General features: G+C 44.4%; 1 pseudogene; it reads right to left on the minus strand.

The window, feature by feature from the left end:
• Positions 1–3,653: 3,653 nt before the first annotated feature.
• LOC126186544 (U2 spliceosomal RNA) lies at positions 3,654–3,811 on the minus strand (annotated as a pseudogene).
• Positions 3,812–18,152: the final 14,341 nt, after the last annotated feature.

Genomic DNA, 18,152 nt, shown 5'->3' on the forward strand with positions numbered 1-18,152 from the left:
TATTCTTAAGAAGGTCCACATACCAGAAAAACCTGTTGTCGGCTACATAAAAGCTGCCACTTAATACCTGGGACTGGACTGCTGATACACAAGTGATTAGCTGCGTGGGAGAAGATAAGCGATCCACTTTTTTTTTCCTTTATTGGATTTCGATTCCCCCGAAGGGGGCTGGCTGGCAGCAGCTTAGTACGCTTTTCTTCAGCCTACAGAATTTTTAAAACATAAGAAATAACAAACAATAAAAGCAGGCGATAAAACGGTGACGTAAATTGTAAAACGGCGGAAAATTGTGGAAAGTTAAAACATAAAACAAATGGTGGACGATGATAATAAAATACACAGGAAGCAGACAGGGAAAATAGTTGACAGACAATTAAAAATACACGGCGACAGTGTGGTTTCTGTTCGCAAGAGATATACAAATCGCACCCGGCGACTGTATGATGTCCGTTCGCAACAATTCGGAAAAGACGCACAACACTTAACAATCAGTGGAAACACTGCACTAAAAAGTCGGCAAGAAGATGGAAGATGACACACCACAGGCAAGGGCCGATGGAAGGGGGGGGGGGGGGGGAGAACCACAGCGATCCACTGTCCCTGCTATAAATCCATGCTCCCTTCATACACGAATCATGTATCAACAGTACTGGGGAATAAAACACTCTCATATCTATTTATGACTCGCAAGGTGCAACTTAGCCAACAAATACATGTGAAATATATTACGTCGTACGATATTTTTCATGAGTGCTGCGCTCATTGTCTTATTTGAACATGGCATCTCAGAATGACAAAACTGGCCAGTCACCTCCAGTGTAGTCCAGCACCATTCAGCGAGTGTATTGCGTACCTGAAGAGCTGGAGCCTTTCTTCGTACCTGCCAGTAAACACAGGGTAAACCGTGGCTTCCAGTCCTCCGAGCTCTCTTGGCCACGCCTACCGCTGACTGCGGACTGAGGTCGCTAACTCCAAGCACATTGCGAGACAAGGCGCGGCTTAGACCTTGAGTTCAATTTGCAGTTCCACCTCCCAACACAGAATCAACAGTTTACAATAGTCCGCTTTACCTAATCTGAGACGGGGATGTTGTCCATATCCTGGAATTTCTCACGCGAAATGTAGATCACTCCCCATTATGCGTGTTATTTTCGAACCTACAAGAAATCGCAGAATATATTTGTTTCCACATCGGCAAAGTGTCGTTGCTTGTTGATTATTAGTGCGAAACTCCTGTACAACAGTGTGGCATAGGTTACTTTTCCTCTATTATTGTCTCACCAAGTTAAAAAAAAATTGTTCTTAACAGCCTGTTATATCCTACATCACAGGACAAGAATATTAAACTCGTTTTTGACTCATGAGCAAGACTAAGAGCATGATCTATCTCCGTCACAAGATGACACGTCACTTTTGAGTTCTATATGAAGTCTCTAAAGGTAGCCAAATAGCAGCAAAGAGGTGTTGTAAATATCAGGTTAATACAATGTATCACTTTATGAATCCGATAATATAGGTGATATTATTAAAATGGTCTTCTCCCTGTGTGTAGGTGGGAGATTTAAATCCCCAAGCTAAAAAAATGTTATTATCAGCCTGTTATACCCTACATCACAGGACAAGAATATTAAACCCGTTTTTGGTTCATGAGCAGGACTAAGAGGATGATCTACCTCCGTCACAAGATGACACGTCACTTTTGAGTTCTATATGAAGTCTCTAAAGGTAGCCAAATAGCAGCAAAGAGGTGTTGTAAATATCAGGTTAATACAATGTATCACTTTATGAATCCGATAATATAGGTGATATTATTAAAATGGTCTTCTCCCTGTGTGTAGGTGGGAGATTTAAATCCCCAAGCTAAAAAAATGTTATTATCAGCCTGTTATACCCTACATCACAGGACAAGAATATTAAACCCGTTTTTGGTTCATGAGCAGGACTAAGAGGATGATCTACCTCCGTCACAAGATGACACGTCACTTTTGAGTTCTATATGAAGTCTCTAAAGGTAGCCAAATAGCAGCACAGAGGTGTTGTAAATATCAGGTTAATACAATGTATCACTTTATGAATCCGATAATATAGGTGATATTATTAAAATGGTCTTCCCCCTGTGTGTATGTGGGAGATTTAAATGTCGTTAAAAGATCTCGGTGCAACGAAAAAACGTGTGACTATTGATCCAACTAGTGAATGATATCCATGACAATCTCGCCATTGTATCTACCCATCTGGCGGCACGTCATTGATATCAAACTGATTGACTAATTAATTAAATAGATCATCAGAGTCCCTTTGTGTGGTGAGTAATTTTTTCCTACAGTCGGACTTCACTGGGCAGGTAACTTAAATGGGAATCCCTGGAAGGCAGGCGAAAATCAGTTTCTCACAGGGGCTCCCACAGTACAAGGTTTACTTGGGACAGGAATGGAATAGAGTGTGTATATCAAGCGTTCTGGCCAGGATAGAGTTCGACGGTGTGGAATGATGTCTGGAGGTAGATTCACCAGTGGTAGATCAAGGGCAGGATCTGGGGGCCTCCGATTACAACCCAGTACTCATATATACAGAAAAAGAAACTGATGCCCTAGGCGAATACAACTGTACTACATTTACAATCAAATTTAGAATACATAGCCAGAAGTCGTGATGATGTGAACAGAAGTGTCAGCATCTTGGATCTTTGTAGTAGGCCACGTATAAATGCAGATTTGAAAGCAGGTCGCTCTGTAACATAGTAGATGTCTGAGAGTATTGGGGAGGCACATAGGTGGGTCGAACTGTTCGTTTTGTAAGATACTTGTAATCTGTGCTGAATGGAGATGCTGCCACATTCATTCCTGGATCAGCAACGTTATGAGGTTCAACATGTGATGTGGGGGAGATTTGGTTAGCTCTCCCTAAACAAAATGATGCGAAACTGGCAGCTTTTAGAGGTTGGTTTTTAGCAATTAAGCAACATCCTGACAAACTAAGTGAAATTGGATACTTCTGTGCTGGTGAAAGAGATAAAACCATGTTTTTCCATAATGGTGGAGGGTTAAAATATTGTAATGAAACGAATAACCCATGGGTTGAAATTTCTGTGTGGTTTTTAATACAAGCTAATATGAAGGTTTTTACTGAAAGACAATTAACAGCAGAGGTTCTGTCTTCTGTTTGCTGTGTAAATAAGAGACAACATTCTTTAATGAGTTTTGTGTGCCTGTACATAAATGGATTGACATCTTCATAGGTAGACTGAATTTACATCTACCTCTACATGCATACTTTGCAAGCCATTGTACAGTGCGTGGCGGAGGGTACCCTGTACCACTAAAAGTCATTTCCTTTCCTATTCCATTCGCAAATAAAGTGAGGGAGAAAAGACTGTCTATATGACTCCTTACGCAAAATGCATGTTGACAGCAATAGCATCCTTCTGCAGTCAACTCAAAATGTCGGTTCTCTAAATTTTCTCAAAAGTGTTCCTCGAAAAGAACATCGCCAGCCCTCCAGGGATTCCCATTTGAGTTACCTTGCAAGTGTAATCCGACTGCAGGAAAAAACACTCGCCACCGGAAGCGACTCAATTTAATCAATTAGATAATCAATACATATCACTGTTGCTGTCTGGCTACCTTAAGCCGACGAGTCACTTGACTAGCTTAAGAGAGTTGGAAAGTGAGGAGGTGTCCTGTGATAGAGGTAAAGCATACTTTAGCACTCCATCATGAGCCAAAAAGGAATTTAATTTTCCAGTCCTGTGACGCAGAACATGCCAGATATTAAACTGGTAAGAAAAGATTTGTTTTGTGGGATAAGAGAATACGTAGGGGAAATACAGCTTATGCCACAGTATTGTACAGGATGTTCACACTAATAATCAACAAGTAATCATAATGCGATTCCAAGCCGCGCCTGCTTGTCTCGCAGTGTGTTACGGGTTAGCGACGCTGGTCCGCGGGTCGCGCCAGGCGTGGCCACGAGGACTCGGCCAATGGAAGAGGCTGCTTACCTTGTCGCGGCTGGCAAGTACAAGTAAAGGCTCCGCCTGTCGGCTGTTGAGATACACAACACACTCGGTATATGACGCTGGACTAAACTGAAGCTGACTGGTCAGTTCTTTGGTCTTGAGGTGCCATGTGCAAGTAAGATAATAAGCACTACACTCGTAAAAAATGTCGCTTCTTTTGGCTTGAATGTGCGACTTCCGACTCGTAACTAGGTATAAGTGTGTTTCATTCCCCAATCATGTTGCTACATGACTTGAGCCTATGAGGAGCATCGATTTATAGCACCACTGGGATAGCGGGTCGCGATCCTCCCCCTTACCCAGTGTGGCTTCCGACCCTCCTTCTCTACCGAAGACCACCTCCTTAACCTCGTCCAACTTTTCTCACTGCAACTTAACTCCCGTCGCTCTGCCATTTTTATTTCCCTCGACCTCCAAAATGCCTATGACTGCATATGGCATCCCAGTCTCCTCTTCAAACTCCAAACCAACGCCCTGCCTATCAATTTTGTCTGTCTGGTCGGTTCCTTCTTCTCACGCCATCGTTCCTATGTAACCCTCCACAGCACCAACTCCCGTATCTTTTATTCCAATGCTGGCGTCCCCCAGGGCTCCGTCCTCTTCCCTCACCTCTGTCTCCTGTACACTGTCGATATTCCCAAGCCACACCCACCCGTCCACCTCCTTCAATATGCTGATGAAACTTCTTTCCTGGCTCTCTATCCTACCCTTCAACACTCCCAACACCCCCCCCCCCAAACCCACCTCATCATGTGGTGTAACCAGTGGTTCCTTTGTATCAACCCCTCCAAAACACAGGAATCATCATAGGCTGCACCACCTTCTGTCTCTATGAATTCCACCTAACAATTTATGGTTGTACCATCCAGCTCGCCCCCAGCCTGAGATACCTTGGCCTCACCCCTGATCGTCACCTCACCCGCCCCCCCCCCCTCTCCTGAACATCCAGCAGAAATCCCATTCCCACTTCTGCCTCCTGAAACTTCTGTCTGGCCGGATGTGGGGATTGCATCCATCCACCATCCTCCATACCTAAAAATCCCACATCTGTCCTATCCTCTGTTGTGCCAGCGTTGCCTGTATCTCCGCACCCCCCCCCCCTATCGCTTTTGTAAGGCCTTCCAAATCCTAGAACACCATGTGCTCCACCTTGCCTTCCGTATCCACCTTTCTTCCCCCCCACGAATCCTGTAAGACCTCATCTAGTTCCCCCATCTCCTCCTTTTCCTCCAACATTTCCGCATCCTGTACACTGTACACAGGCCTGATCCCCCACCCTCTGGTTTTCTCCTTCCTCTCCACCCCCCACCCATTGCGATGCCTCTATCGCTGTATCCTTTCCTCTCTCCACCTCCACACCCTCCATTTTCTTCATCAGGACAATTTCCAGCACCTCACCATCCCGGATGTTGACCTTAGCCATGACTTCTACCCTTCCTACCAACTGTAACCTGGCCTTGTTCCCCCCTCCCCAGGGGCCCCTTTCCCTCTACCCTCCTTCTCCCAGAGCGGATCTTCCTCCTTCTGCCCCCTAGTCCCTGCATCCCCTCCTCGGCTGTTTTCCTCCCTTGTCCCATCCCTCCCTAGGCGCCCTTCGGCGCGCCCCCAACCTCATCTCCCTTTCTCTCCCCTCCTTCTCGCCTTCTCTTTCCTTCTCTCTTGCCCCCAAAACCTGGCAGATCCTCCGAGGTTTTTATTCATTCACAAGTGTGTTGCGTTAGTGTTACGTTCGGTTATCCATTGTCATCAGGTAATGTGATTTTAATTTTGTGCTCGACCTGTACATAGTCCATGAATATATCATGCTACTCCGTCGCTCACGTGGCTGTCTTAAACGTTCTGCGACTTTTTATGCTCCAGCCATACATTCCCTGGTGCCTTTTAATCCTTACAGTCTGAGTTTTCTTTGTGTAAAATACTTTCTTCGATTTTTACCTCCGTTTTACAGTCGCCGCTTTTTGTATGCTTTCTTCTCTTATGTTCCACCTCTTTTCTATAATCTGCCATGTGTTCTTCTTTATACTGTTTTAAATGTCTTCCTGTCTACTTGTAATGTCTCTTGGCTGTAGAGCAGCGCCTATGCTGCTGCCAGCCCTGATCAGGAACTGCAAATACAATAAAGGAAAAAAACGAGTCGTTGTTCTAATATTATTACTCATCCTTATGTCCCTGCAAGCAGCTATTCATTTGTCTATCGGCAGGCCGGTCCTAGGAATTATGCACCAACTTTGACATACCTGACAACAGGTTTTCATCGAATGTGAACCTTGTGAACAATACCCTAACAAGAGGATTTATATCTGTTTTGATGTCACCGAAAAAGAAGGGTGCGTTTTCTGTTTCCACACATAGTTTCTTCAAACGCATCCCTGGAATGAACGTGTACCTTGTGAACGACACCTGTCCCAGAGGATTTTGCGCCATCTTTGATGTAGCCGACAGCTGCTATTTTTCCAGAGAGGGCTAGTGAACGCCGACTAAAGCATTCCTTGTCTTCCCACCAGTGTTTCATGTGTGGGTCATCGTGAAGGATGTGAACTGCGGTGTGCGTACTGTAAGACCTTCGGTACACACACCAACAGATTATTCGACTTGTCGCTCTAACGAAGTAGGCGAGTGTCAGCAATATGTCTCGTGGTCTTATCGTGGCGTGTTTATCTTCTGCCGTTGGGTCAGACGATAGAAATGCCACTTGCACGCTTAGAGTAGCAGATTGACGGTGACCAACTTTAAACAGAACTTGATTAATTTTCACACACATTTATTAAAATAATAAAAATCATAGACATTACGTAACTTGATTCTGGATGCTGTTTACAATTGACTATCTGAAGTTCCTTTCGTCTTGATACGTTAATCTTATTCTCACATATCTCTGATACTTGACAAAGTGTCTATACATTTACCTTCATGGCTATGTACAGGAATATGATAATCTTATTAGGTGCAGACTGAAACTTGACTACAGACTAATGCAGACTGACTAATCGGAGGCCTGTACACTCGTTATAATGCCTCGCATATTCAGGTATCACTGCGCGAGTGTGATCCGCGAGGAGAAAAGGTTCTACGTTAGCAGCAATCTCATTGGCTGCGTTACATATTAATACGCGGTTCGGCGGAAGCAGAATTTGTTCCGTCTTTATGGCAGCGCCATCTCGTAGAGCGGAGACGGACGAGCGCTGCGCCTGCGCTGTTGTGCTTAGCGGGGCGCGCTCTAGTGGGAAAGTTGTGTACGCGCTGACTACGCGGAACTATGTACACAACATGAACAATACCCATCCCAGGGGATTTGCACCTGCTTTGATGTAACCAAATCTCATTTTCTGGGAAGGACTGGTGAAAGCTGAGCAATTCATTCCTTATCTTCTCACATGCGTTCTGCACATGGGTGCTGCTGAAGAATGTAAACAATACCGAACACGTCTGCATCTGGATTCCTGGCTTTTCCCCCAGTGTAAGTGCTCCTGTTGGTTCCCACCAATGTTTTCACTCATGATGTCAAAATTTGAAGTACCCTTTGGTGGTGGTAATTTGAACTGGGTCAGTCTGTCTCCATATGTCTAGGTGAGTGCATGCACAAGAAAAAATTTTAGGATGCATTTTCCACCAGGATAACACCCAAAAGAAAAAAAATAAACTACCCTCTGTCCTTCCACACCAACAGCTCAGGACAGACTGAGTGAGTTTGCCCTCCATTTTTCCAAGTGGGGAAGGGATGCGGGATGTGGGGAGGGTTGGGGATGGCAAGGTAAGTGGCCGGGAAGGGGCGAGGGGAGAGAGGGGAAACTGATGATATCATCAGTGCGCCATTGCCACCTTCACACCAGGGGCAAAGATGTGGTGTAGGGTCCGCCAACTTGAATAGATTTGGCAACAATGCAGAATGGTGTAGAACTAATAGTATCCCACTGCTGACATCATGCCCCTGAAACTACTGTAACACGATTATAGCCTTGTAATACAGACAGTTATCCTGTTGGATGATGCAGTTACCGACGGAAAAACATGCAGTGTGAAGTGATGCAGTGGTGTGCAACAATGTTCACGTAGCCCACAGCTGTCACGATGCCTTCGCTTACTACCACATCCCTCATGCAAGCACAGATGAATTTCCCTTTAATATAATACTGCCACCAATAGCCTGTGTTCATGTCGTGGTGAATGTTTTCAGCAGCTGTTCATGTGGATGACTGCATATCCAGACATACGTCCGCCGCTCGTGATCTCGCGGTAGCGTTTTCGCTTCCCGAGCACGGGGTCCCGGGTTCGATTCCCGGCGGGGTCAGGGATTTTCACCTGCCTCGAGATGACTGGGTGTTTGTGTTGTCCTCATCATTTCATCATCATCCAGGAAAGTGGCGAAATTGGACTGAGCAAAGACTGGGTAATTGTACGGGCGCTGATAACCACGCAGTTGAGCGCCCCACAAACCAAACATCATCATCATCATATCCAGACATAAGAATCGACATGGTGTATCGAGAAATATGGTTAATCCGATCAGGGAAACGTTTCCATTGATCCACGATCTAATCTCGATGATCCTGTGGTCACTAAAACCACAATTGGGGATGTTGTTTGGTCAGTGTCGGAAAATGTAAGGGTCGTATGCTGCGGAGCACCATGATCAACATTGTGCGCTGAACAGTGTGCTCCAAAACACCTGCAACTCCATCAGCAATGTACTCGGTCGTCTGATGTGCCACAGATCGCCGCCTATCCAAATCACAGACCGGGATGTTATGAGGGGAGGACGTCTAACACGTTGCGACTTACTCGTGGTTCCACCATCATTGAGCCACTTTTCATAGATGCTTATGGTAGTAGCACGTAAAGCCGGCCGGGGTGGCCGAGCGGTTCTAGGCGCTACAGTCTGGAACCGCGCGACCGCTATGGTCACAGGTTCGAATCCTGCCTCGGGCATGGATGTGTGTGATGTCCTTAGGTCAGTTAGGTTTAAGTAGTTCTAAGTTCTAGGGGACTGATGACCTCAGAAGTTAAGTCCTATAGTGCTCACAAGGGAACCTCCCCATCGCACCCCCCTCAGATTTAGTTATAAGTTGGCACAGTGGATAGGCCTTGAAAAACGGAACACAGATCAATCGAGAAAACAGGAAGAAGTTGTGTGGAACTATGAAAAAAATAAGCAAAATATACAAACTGAGTAGCCCATGCGCAAGATAGGCAACATTAAAGGTGGTCTCAGCGCAGGAACGGCGTTGTACCGTGGTCAGCGTGAGCAGCTGCGGTAAAAGAGGTCCTTGGTTCAAGTCTTCCCTGCAATGAAAATTTTACATTCTTTATTTTCGCAAAGTTATGATCTGTCCGTTCGTTCATTGGCGTCTCTGTTCACTGTAATAAGTTTAGTGTCTGTGTTTTGCGACCGCACCGCAAAACCGTGCGGGCAGTAGACGAAAGGACGTGCCTCTCCAATGGGAACCGAAAACATTTGATCGCAAGGTCATATGTCAACCGATTCCTCCGCAGGAAAACACGTCTGATATATTCTATACGACACTGGTTACGGCATGTGCGTCACATGACAGGAATATGTTGTCGAATGGGTAAAAAGATTCTTCTACCTTGCCCGATTTAGGATTTCTTGTGGATGTGATAATTACTCCCAAAAAAGTGATGAAAACATAATGGACGGACAGATAATAATTCTCTGAAAATAAAAAATTGAAATTTTTCACTAGAGCGCAGACTTGAACCAAGGACCTCTGGTTCCTCAGCCGCCCACGCCGATCACGGGGCCACGGCTCTACTGCACTTACACATTCCTTGATGTAGCCTATCTTGTGCATGGACTACTCAGTTTGTATATTTTGCTTATTTTTTTCATAGTTCCACACAACTTCTTCCTGTTTTCTTGATTGATCTGTGTTCAGTTTTTCAAGGCCTATCCACTGTGCAACTTATAACTAAATCTGAGGGGGGTGCGATGGGGAGGTTCCCTTGTCAGAGCCATTTGACCCAGTAGCACGTAAACAGCTGAGCAGCTTCGCCTTTGTCAAGGTCGCTATGGCAAAGTACTTCTCCGTTTGCTGCCGATATCGTTGCTAGAATGATTAATGTTTTGCCTCTGTTCCGACTATATAGTTTCCTTACTCTGTCACGTGCTCGCAACACTACTAGTGACATTCAGTCTAGCGATTGGCAGTGTTCATGTTTTGGTTCGTCAGTGCATGTAAAACAGTGGATAATGATAATCCTGAATCACTTAGCAACAAAATACCATGCTGTATAAATCACAAGGGTCGAAAACGTACTGACAACTGAGCTATTCATTAGACAAAGAATTACAATAAATCTGACATTTCAGCATTGTTGCAGATAGGCTGAGAAACATGTGCTCCGAGTGCACAACAAAAACTTTAGTTACTTTCCATTTAATAGGTTGTAATTCGATGGGGAAAGTATAATATTCGTTTCCCTAAGGCATAATACATAACATAGTCGATTACTGAAACCGGAAAACCAAAGGAGAACGCTATCACGTTTAACTCTGATATATTTAGGAGTTAATATAAAAGGCATACTATTTTTCTTCTTGGTTCGATAATGTCCGAAGATGGGCGTCATAGCCGTAAATTTGTACCAGATTCTATCACGACTGGTAAGATCTCAATAGTAAATGGAAATGAGCGTTTGGCGTCATTGGCCGGGAGGCCCCTTACGGGGCAGATGCGGCCGCCTGGGTGTAGGTCTTATTACATTCAACGCCACATTGGGCGACCTGCGCGCCGGATGGGGATGCAATGATGATGAAGACAACACAACACCCATTCCCTGAGCGGAGAAAATCCCCGACACAGCCGGAAATCAAACCCGGGCCCCTTAGGACGGCAGTCCGTCACGCTCACAATTCATCTATCTTTTTTTTCTTAATTCTTTGTTGATCTCATTATGCTCTATTTTGTTCGTTGTAATGTTCGGGGCGGACGTCTCATGACACCCGTTCAGGTTGTTCCTTGATCCGTTCACTCAGTTTTTTTATTACAGAGGGTAGCTAACCCCTGACCGAACACGCTGAGCTAACGTGCCAGCGCATCGGGGCGGACATCTCAATAGTGATCTTAAAAAAGTATCGCAATCGCATAGGAACTGCAGAAAACGTATGTCACACAGTTTGGGCTGGTTTTCTTTAATTTTCTTGGCCGTGCAAATTTCAGTCGGTTGGAAAAAGACTCGTCTGATGCAACACTAAAGAGCGTTCCCAGAACCTGAGCTTTGAGCACGGGGGAGCGATGTTGGACTCGTATTAGATCCGTAGAAGAAGGAAGGGTTGAAGAAACGAAGTACAATTTCTTACGAAATAAAACTCAATAATTCTGAAAAATTGTGTTTACGGATCCCCAAATGCTAGCCGGCCGCGGTGGTCTAGCGGTTCTAGGCGCGCAGTCCGGAACCGCGCGACTGCTACGGTCGCAGGTTCGAATCCTGCCTCGGGCATGGATGTGTGTGATGTCCTTAGGTTAGTTAGGTTTAAGTAGTTCTAAGTTCTAGGGGACTGGTGACCTCAGATGTTAAGTCCCATAGTGCTCAGAGCCATTTGAACCCAAATGCTACCACTACTCTGTAATAGGTACCTACTACTACCCACAATGTAATGACTTAGAGTATATTTTGCACGAGATTTGTACGTATTATGTTTCTGTTTGGCACGTAACATTCAGATACAAGGGAATGATTTCTGTATTCATATTTTTAGTAATTTTTTACGTTTACCGAGAGCCACCTGGCATTTTCAGTTGGAAGACGAACAGCGGCGGTCTTGAGATATCACGACGAATGACTCTGGACACACATACTACAACACCCATTACATGTTCTACCTTTCTCCAAAGTGATACTGAAACTGTGAGCCTGGTTGTGCAACGGGTTGCTAGGTTTTGGTGCACGAGAAGTCTTTTGCGTACCCAATAAGCAGTATCGAGCCCTGGGTAAGCTACACGTCGTTACGCGCATAAAAAAGGCACACTTGTTTATTAAAACTTTGTTACCGTATTTTGAGATTTGGGCTTGTCTATTGAAAAGGTATGGCCTGTCTACAACTGCAAAGCGGCTGGAGAATGATTGGGAGGCTTGTTAGCGTCTGTGCGCTATAACTGAAAAGGGGCCACTGGCGACAACGTAACGTTTCACAAGAAACACCACTCGAGTCGCAGAGTACTTCTTTAATACGGCAGTTGACAAACAGTCACATGATCCCATACAAGATCGTCTTTGAACGTGGCAGATTCCAGGTAGAGCGGCCAGGCAACAAAGGTTAGCTCAGTAGAAGCCACTCCTAAGAGAATTGTTATGAGACTACAGAATTTGTTATCAATCTGCTTCTATCTTAAACAGTCGTCAACCCACTTAATAAACCAAGAAGCCGGCCGAAGTGGCCGTGCGGTTAAAGGCGCTGCAGCCTGGAACCGCAAGACCGCTACGGTCGCAGGTTCGAATCCTGCCTCGGGCATGGATGTTTGTGATGTCCTTAGGTTAGTTAGGTTTAATTAGTTCTAAGTTCTAGGGGACTAATGACCTCAGCAGTTGAGTCCCATAGTGCTCAGAGCCATTTGAACCAAGCCAAACCAAGAATTCCACTTATAAAGGGTGTAAACAGACCTTAACAACAAACTCAGATCACGGTGAGTGACGCAGTAACGAGCAAAATTTTTCTTAATATGTCGGAAACTCATCGTTGTAAAGCTACGTCTATGAAACGGCGGCCAGTCAGCGACGAGTACGGGTAAGGCTCATAAAGAACAGGTCAAAAACTTTTCAATGCGATAGGGTCTGCAGCTGCGATGATTTTTTTTTTTTTTAAAGATTTCATGATGCCTTCAGCTCCATTCACTTTATTTCATGCACGATTGTACAATTTCGGCCTTGGGCCATTTTCAAGTATTTTATACATTATTTTTTAGTAGTAAATTACACCAAGTATGTCGTTGCTCCTATGACTCCATGTTATGCTCATAAAATAAACCCGAATTGTTTTAAGCTATTTTAGAGCACGTTATTTTCGAGCAACGACATACGTGGCATTATTTACTACTAAAAACTCATCCATAAAATACTTGAAAATGGCCTAAGCCCGAAATTGTACAATCGTACATGAAATAAAGGGAATAGTAGCTGGAGGCATCATGAAATCTTTTTAAAAAGTCACAAAAGTTTTGAAACTGCAAAAATCATTCCCAACAAGCCAGAAATTTTGGAGAGGAAGTGTTTATTGTATATTTCAAGCGCTACTGCAAATTTCGTGAGTTTATTGTAACTTTTCAGAAAACAAGAGTTTTTAAAACTTAATTTTTATCAGTTCCTTAATTAGCAGTAATTCATCGACATCTAAGGAAAAAAAAGTTCCTTCATGCTCTTCGTACATTTTGATTTCATTATTATAACAATACACTTCAAACTAATGTACTACTTTACTACAGTTCGGTTTCTCTGGTGCAGCTTTTTATCTTTAACTAACGGCAATGCAGCACTTCCATTTAAGTAGATTTAACAGTCAAGCTTTATCCGTTAAACATCGCAGAAAAATAGTCTCTAATCAAACCAGCAATAGATACAAGTTTCTAGTTTGCCTAGGAGTTGCACTCCTCATTAATTCTATATCCTGATGCTGATGCGTTGGTTTCACTGTTCTGACTTGACCTAAAGTAACGAGTAAATGTGTTCATTAGTTCAACTTGTATTAGATGGGTCAAGTTAGGTTAAATATGCACATTTTCTCGCTGAAAGTCTGCCGTAACTCAATGTCGCTGCATTTGAACCCTATGATTGTTCGGCAAATCTGACTAGATTCGGTGTCCCTTGCCTTACGCAGAGCTTATCACAAGTTTGTACTTTCTATACCCTGTTTATCACCCGACTATCTACGATATGAGTCGTTGAAACAAAGAATGCTGTTCCCTTATATCAGATGTATTCCTGGCAGACTTTAATCAAGGCAAGATCTGCTGTTTTTATGTTTAACTAACAATTGCACAATCATTTATAGAAATACGATGGCAAGAAGGAAGATTGGGGTTTAATGTGCTGTCAACGATAGAGGAAACACAAGCTTCGATACGACAAGGACAGTGGAGGAAATCGACCACGTGTTCCTCAAAGGAACAACGCTGCTACTTGCCTTGACAGACTTACGGAAACCTGAGGATCGAACGAAGAATTGACCCACTACGTCAACAATCTCGTTCTACATTGTTATTGAAATAATATACGGCATATCTCGAATGGGAAAAAAATGTCTTCTTAAAGGTGGCGAAATGAGGAATTTCCACATTTCAGATATCAAAATCGATACTGTTGAATCTCCAACTACACTGTAGATCAATCATATGATTTTTGGCCATTGTTGATTCACGCTGTTCAGTAATGAAGGTTTCGCCACTGGATTTTTATTCGATACCAGCACAAAATTTCAGAAATTTATTTTCCTTCTGTGGCGCGCAAGTAATAATGAAACTTTTGATAAGAATCCATAAGTACCTTAGTAGCAGATTCACTCTAAATGCAGTAATTTTCTTCGGCGTTACGGATATGGCAACAAAAGGTACGTGGGTGACGATTAGAAAAAAAGAATTAGCGGAAGTTTTACCAGTAAATGACGCTGTGAGGATCTTAACGTAAAGGAGATCGGCCACAGACGACAAATAAATCACAATCAATACCACAGCTATGGTATGAGTTGCCCATCTGTGCTGTTCAGTGTGGATGACTGTACAGTTGGACAGCCAACAATTGTGGTACTGTTAGTTAGGTAAGCCGATCCATCACGGCAAGGTCGTACCACATTGGATGGTAAAAATTGGTTTTTACGTGTCCTGAGGCCAAACACCGCATAAAAAGCAAAATGACATCCGTTTTTAAATATCGTGACACTGGCGAAAGACATGTTCAATATGCTGTCCACCGTTTTCTGCCATCAGATGAAATCGAGAAACTGCATGTTCCACGACAGATAGGAGTCGTGGGATACGTTCTTAATGTGTTGTGCAGTACGTGCCTTCAGTTCAACTGCGTTCGTAATTCGAGCACTGAACACAACATATTTCGAAAACCCCACAGCAAGAAGATTAAGATCAGGCGATCCGGGGAGCCAGGCTGTAGGGAGATGACGGCTGGTAATTAGAGTGTTTTCGAAATGCGTCTGCAGCAGCCGCTATTTTGGCTGTGCAGTGTGCGGGGAAGCGCCATCTTGCATAAAAATGATCCTACTCTCTCATCCACGCTGATGAAGGGTTTCCTAGCTTCATAGTTCCCTAGTGATGGTACAGATAAAAAGACCCGCAGGACTGATCTCCTCGAAAAAATGCGGTTCTACGGTAAACGATACCGTCAACCAACACCACACAGTCACCACTGCAGAATGACGTGGTGCTAGTTGACATGCATGCAGATTTTCCGTTGCCCAGGTTCTGAGTATTGGCATGTCCTTGGAGATGGAAATGGGATTCGTCTGTCCAGAGAATGTTCCATCGCCATCCATTGTCCACTTCCATGTGAGCAAGAAATTCCAGAGCGAACGTTTGTCTTGCTAGCAGGTCAACAGGAAGCAACTCCTGAATATGGTAGCAATCAGGATGTTTCGTAGGAGTGTCCAACGTTCGGGCAATTCCACGTGCACTGCACCATTGCACACCATCGCTCGACCCCTCCTACAGTCCCGTGGCCACATCTTCAACAGACGTCGATTCAACTACTTTCCATCCCTTGCCACATTACACTTCAAAAGAACCTGACTTTTCGAATTTTGTAATAATTTTCTCCAGATCATTTTCAGTAGACATAACGCCAATGCATTTTTTCATACCTTTGAGTGTCAGGACATTCTGCAGGGCTACTGACGCACAGTCACCGTTCTTGTAAAAGAGCCTTACCAGCAGCGCTCGATCCTTCATGGGGATAGTTATTTTGGGCGTCTCGAATGCAAAATGAGGAAGACCCGAGTGCGGTACGTCTGTTGGTTTGCATATTTTAACGCTTACAGTGCCAGTTGGTCAATATTTTCCGTGCCGTTTGCCGCTGCGTCCATAATATGCTGTCCAAATTTGACGTCATTCTGAGCACTGATTCTCTTTTACGGCGTTTTGAAACTGGAATAAGGAACACCCTTAATGTAACTGCTATAGTCTGATAGTGAATCTGCTGCGGGTTGAAAAACAGCTCACAAAATACTATATTTCAAGTGAAGGAACCCGCACCTAAATCTGTTACTCAGTTATTTGCTTTACTTGTTTAACTCTTTGAATTATTGATTAATTTATTCATTTTTAGAAGAAAATAAATGTCAGCACGTGTGGCTGCCACTCAGAGGGCATGGGTTCATTTTCTGTTGCAGACGGGAATTTTTTTCTTGATAGGAGGACAGGAACAGGGTGCTCTGAGGCTGGTTTCGCCACGTAAGGAGCTGTTTGAAGTAAAGCAGCAGCTATAGGATACGGAAAAATGACAACGAATGAGAGAACGACGTGCTGACTGCATGACGCCCCATACAAAATCGAAATGACTCAACTGTTCGTGTATGAGACCGCCACCCTTCAACATAAGAGAATAAATCGTGACTCATTGCCGTTTGTGCTAAATGTATCAGTTAATACCACAGCTGCAACGTTGAACAACGTTCTCGATTCATGACTCAAATAGAAAGGCAGAACACCCATTCACTCTCTCATCACTGTCTAACTAAGCTTGTGTTCCGTTCCTAGTCACCTTGGTATAGCCGAGATGTTGAGCTATGCCCTTCGTTCCTCTTACCTGACTGAGCCATGGAAAAAATTACTGTTTTGAAGAGCGCGCCGCAGCGCGTAGTGTGAAGCAGCCGCCCTCCGTTTCTGGCGGTGGCGCCGCTGTGGCAGTCGCAGCTTTGGTGTCTCCCTCTGGTGGGAAAGGGGAAAGGTTGCCTGTTCACGTGCATTTAAGGAGCGCTTTGAGCTCGCGGTCAGTCGGAGTAAGTCTGGGAGTCGGTGCAGTGAGTCGACAGAGTCAGTCGGAAGGCAGACACTCGCATGTTAGTCAGTCAGCTGTAAGTCTCAGTCGCTGTTGGGTTGTGGACTGAGTCGGGTTCGTCGTTACTCCGCTGTTGAACGAGTTGGCAGTCAGCAGCAGGCCGTATGGGGTTAGTATTCGCCGGGACCACTGTCGGTGAAAGAGGGCTGCCGTTGGTCGTTTCCCCGGCCGGTCGTCTTAGGCGACGACGTCTTGAATCCTCAGGATGGACACCATTTTCCGAGTCGGAATATGGGTGGACCTTGTTGGTTCGTTGGAACTGAGCAGCGACGTAGTCTCCACAGCGCAAAGCCAGGCCGGGGCTTTTGCCGGCGGGCACGCGCTGTTGCATTTGGAGGCGCTAGCTGCGAGAGCGACTTTTCGCTTTCCTCCGAAGCAGGATCCTCAAGTTGAGTAATTAGTTACTTCTTTTTAAATCTCGACTGTTACGATTTGTTCGTTATTTGTGAATTGTTGTTGCCTCAGCCGTTCACGTGTGTGATGACAATTGGTGTGTATTGTTGTCTAGAACCCGCAGCCTTCTACCGTAGTGATTTGACAGTTGTGAAGTGTGTTTTCTGTATTCTTTTAAACTCGTCTTGAGTGGTGTTTGATGCCTTGATCTTGGTAAGGCCGAGTTAGAAGGTGTAGGTGTCTTGGTTTACTCAACATCGGCTGATATTCTCTGTTGTTTGTGCAGTTGGATCTGACGGTTGGAAATCGGTCAGATTGTCAGTCGGAGTGCTAGTATGTCTGTTGTTCGGAGCTGCCTCTGTCATGTTTGTCGGATTCGGTGTGTTAACGAATTCATTGCTTGGAATATGTTTTTATCTTGCCTATCATCTTGAGAGGCGGTATATGTGTACTGTAGAGCATGTTAACTCGTTTGGCCAACCTTGTATAATTTTATATAAGATTGCATCTCATACGCTTTAATTTAAATGGTCATTTTAGCATATAAAGTTGCCACTTTTATTAGAAGTTAAAATCAAGTTGCACCTTCGGTAGCAAGTTAATTTTTTAATTTCAGTGTTTTGTGCCATTTCCATCCCTCCTACGGGGTGCGTAGTTTGTGTGCTTGGGTGAATTGTTAAAACTTTTACTTTAAGTTAACCTGGTGTGTTGCAGATTTGCACCAGTG

This window comes from Schistocerca cancellata, chromosome 4 (genome assembly GCF_023864275.1).
Source record: "Schistocerca cancellata isolate TAMUIC-IGC-003103 chromosome 4, iqSchCanc2.1, whole genome shotgun sequence".
NCBI classification, from domain to species: Eukaryota; Metazoa; Arthropoda; class Insecta; order Orthoptera; family Acrididae; genus Schistocerca; species Schistocerca cancellata.